Below are 4,347 nucleotides of genomic sequence, written 5' to 3' on the forward strand. Positions count from 1 at the left end.
AAGAAGAAGAAGAAGAAGAAGAAGAAGAAGAAGAAGAAGAAGAAGAAGAAGAAGAAGAAGAAGAAGAAAAAGGACAAACAAATGACTGAATACTGTAGTCTATAATATCAGAAAAGGGAGAGGAGGGAGAGAAGAAAAAATAAAAATCTGTAGCCTATTATGAGTATGAGTTTAATGTCTTCTCTTCAGCTTCTTGCCTTCAAAGCTACGTGAGAGATTTCAAGATGCCACTGTTGCTTGTTATGCTGTACCTCAAGATTTAATTTAATTTTTGGCTTGTTTTGTTTTTAAACTCTCTTGCCCTCTCTACACCCGTGTTCTGGCCTTTCCCGAATTAAAAAAAAAAAAAAAAAAAAAAAAAAACAAGCAAACAAAAAAAAATAGCTCAGGGTCAGCTCTTGGACTGAGAGTACCTGTGCGCATGTGTAACAGAAGAACCCACCAGTGGTTAGGGTGGGGGTTGTCCCTCGCTCAGACTCCCCCTCTAGTCACCAGAATGGAGGTGCACAGGCAGTGGGGGAGGGAGGCCTATGAACAGATATCAATAAATAAATAAATAAACAAATAAACAAACAAACAAACAAACAAATAAATAAATAAATAAATAAATAAATAAATAAATAAGAACAAAGCAAAACTGACAAAATGTATTGTCCACCTTTGCTCCAAGGTTCCCACAACTTTTTTCTGTGGTATGTCTGCTCCCCTGCTTGATCTTTCTTTTTGGTCTCACCCAAGTTGTCAGCTCCAGGCTGCCAAACCCAGCAGATTCAAAAGTATGATTTCTTACTTCTGCTTCAAGTTTGACTAGCTATAAGCCTTCAAACTTTTAAAATATTCATACCTATGTGATTCTGAGTTTTGGAGTTCTGCCCTGGATCTGCTTTGCCTAGTATTCTGTGGTATTGCTGATGGTTAACTTCACTGCACCTCCACCCTAGCTGCCATCAAGTCTTTCCACTCATGACTGCATATTCTTGTTGTTTTTCTTGATGCATAAATATACTACCATTTATACATCTCACTTTTAGATAGCTCAAAGGGTCTGATCCTGTAAATGAGGTCTTCTAGAATAAACACCATATATGATTTTTAGGCTATAACTAAATGTAGAGGCCTAGCCTCTGATACTGGAAGCAATGTGGATGTATTTAGAGAAGCCACAGCTCTTAAAAGTCACATTAGTATTGTCAAGCCTGATGACCTGATACTATTCCACCTTTCCTGTGGTGAGTCAGTACCCCACCTTTTGTTCTAGTAGAGGGAGCACTGTATGGGCAAGTGTGTGTGTGGGAAATGTGCATTTTAACAGAGTGAATTTTTCTTCCTATTTCAGTAGATCACAAGTTGCTGCCAATGCTCAGGGTTAAGGAGGCCATTCTTTGACTTCTACTGGCTCCTGACCAGAGCCTAAGCTCTGAGTTAAAACTACTAAAGGACCCCTTACATTAATGCCCACATAGTTCAAAAGGTTTATTCAGCTATGGTGATCCCAATGTCTGAGCCATCATTAGCATATATTTGAGGGTCTTGAATGACAGCTGGCACTCTAAGGTCTATTCTAGAGTGACTATTTCTTCCCCTTTCAAGGCATCAAACAAAACATTTATGATTAGTCCAAGCCCTGGAATTCATAGGCAGCAAGATCTAGTCAGGTCCAGAAAAACCCCTGTAGCTGCCTTCTGGGGGTGGGGCAAGCCACTATCCTGATGTTCCCTCATCTGTTCTCTCATTGTCCCTGTGAGATTTGAAACCCAAGGTATCTCACCTGCATTTTGTTGTACTTTTTGCTTGGAAACTCAATATATGCAGTTCTACTGTCTCCACCCACACTTCAGGATTTACTAATTGCAAGATGTGTTTTGGAATATCGTCACTAGGTGGTGATACAACATCAGGTAACAATGTTATTTATAAAGCACAAACTTGTTCTGAGAGATTTTTTAAGGTCAGTGGTTCAAACTCACCAACTTCTCCTCAGAAACTCTATACAAGGTGGATATGAGTCAGCCCACCATTCATCTGCTCTGCTGGTTTATAATAATGTGGTGACCTGTGTGCTGCTGTGATTCTGAAAATTATGCCACAGGTAATTTAAACACCATAGGGTTACCCATGGTGGACACGTTTAAGCTGAGCTTCCAAACTAAGACAGACTAGAAAGAAGGAAAGATGGACCATTTCCAAATATTTAGTCACTGAAGACCTTATGAATAGTAGTGGACCACTGTCAGCACCAGATTATTGAATACTGAAACATGATGAAGAGCCCCAGAGCATTGTCGAATATAGTGCCAGAAGATGAGACTCTCAGGTGGGAAGGCACTGAAAAAGCAACTGGAAAAGAGCTGCCTCCTCAAAATAGAGTTGACTGTGATGATGCAAGTGTAGTAAACCACTTGGAACATTCATCTGCTTATGTGGCACAAACTGAAATGAAGAGAAAGAGGTGTAAATACCTATTAATGATAGGAGCATGGATTGTATGATGTATGAATTTAGGGAATTTGGAAACTGTAAAAAATGAAATAGACACATGATATCCTAAGCATTAGTGAGTTGAAATGGACTGGCATTAGCCATTTTGAATCTGACAATCACATGGTATATATACTATTCTGGAAATGACAAATTGAAGAGAAATATCATTGCATTCATCATCAAAAAGAGCATAATAAGATCTGTCTTATTGAAAGACAAATCTGTTTGTGAGTGGATAATACCCATATGCCTACAGCCCTTCTCGCTCTGGGTCTAGAGTTCCCAGCCCCTCCGTCTCTCCACGTCATCGTCTCTGCCTCCATCTCTTCTGGCATCACTGTTTCTCTGGGTAGGGTCCTGCACTCCGCTCTTCTTCCTTGATAGTCCCAGGGACCTCCGCTCCTGGACTGCAAACTCAACCACTCCCCTCTTTTTGCTACAAATCATCTACCTTTATTGTTACAACCCTCACAGTTAGTCCTGATAATAATTATTCACAATTGTACCACATGAGTGCTATCCCCATCTCCTTTCATCAGTCCCACCCAGACAGATTGGGTACCATACATCCACACCCTCTGGATCAAGGTTCTCTCTTGAAAGCTGGTAAGCCAGTCACTTCTTGCCTTTGTAGTATCCCCCCACCCCATTTTGGGTATCCAATGTCCAAGTTGCCCATCCCTGTGTATTGAGTGGGTGGGAATCATCTTTGCTGTAAAGTTTGTTCCCTCTTTTAAGCTACTGCATCCATAGGTATAGGTCAAGTTCAGATTGTATCAGATTACTTTTTTTCCCCTCTTCTTTCTTCTTCTAGTTGAGTTCTGATCATCCAGCCATTGAAGCCAGGTCAAGTGAGTATAATCTGCAAGTGTGGATGTTCTTGTGCATATGCTCTCTCTTCTTATCAGCTGGATGCTTCACTCTCCACTCTAGTCCTGCATGGCTGTGTCACTGACTCTGGGCCCAGAAGTCCTCAGGTATTGCCGTACTGCTGGCCAACCAGGTCTCCACCTGGGTTCACAGGGGTCTATTGAACGTGGTAGGACTTATCTCACAGCTTCATTGTTTTTCCCTCACTTCTCCTTATCAGTGACCAACATGGTCATCAGTCAGAGTGCATGTCTGCTTGTGTATTCCCCTTGAGTCTTAGTTTTGGAAGGGGATTCTAATTGAAGGGACCCCACTACTTGTCTTGATGTCTCCTGGGTGAGTAAGTTGCTTGTTCTTGAAGTAGTCAGTTGGATTGCTGTTATTGTTTTGTATTTTTCCTGTCAGTCTTTCTTTCAAGAAGTATCTTCTGTGCTTCTAGCTACTCTAGCCTGGTCTGCTTGTCATTTAAAGTGGAAATTTCCCACCTCAGAAGATTCTGGATGGGGTTCAGGATTCCACATATGGTCTTATGCAATGCAAAGGCTCCACAGGAAGCCTCTTTCACTGGGCATATCAATATATATTTATTGTATGTTTGATCAATTTCACACTGAAGAAATTGGTAGAATTGTTTAATTTCATTATCACTGGCTTAATGGTTGGTACATAAATTTGAATAATATGGTATTGACCTGTCTGCCTCGTAGGTAAATATATATTATTCTATGACAGACAACATTGTACCTCAATATAGATCTTGAAATGTTCTTTTTGATGATGAATAGGACACAACTCCTCTTTAATTTGTCATTTCCAACATAGTAAACCATGTGATTGTCAGATTCACAATGGCCAATACCAATTCATTTCAGCTCCTTAATGCTGGTGTGTCCTGGTGTGATGCTGTGAGTTAATGCATTGGACTGCAAAGTTGGTTTGAACCACAAGGTCAGCTGTTGAAGTCTCCTCAGAAACATTATGCAGGGTTGTTATGGG

This window comes from Chrysochloris asiatica, unplaced genomic scaffold (assembly GCF_000296735.1).
Source record: "Chrysochloris asiatica unplaced genomic scaffold, ChrAsi1.0 scaffold00260, whole genome shotgun sequence".
NCBI lineage: Eukaryota > Metazoa > Chordata > Mammalia > Afrosoricida > Chrysochloridae > Chrysochloris > Chrysochloris asiatica.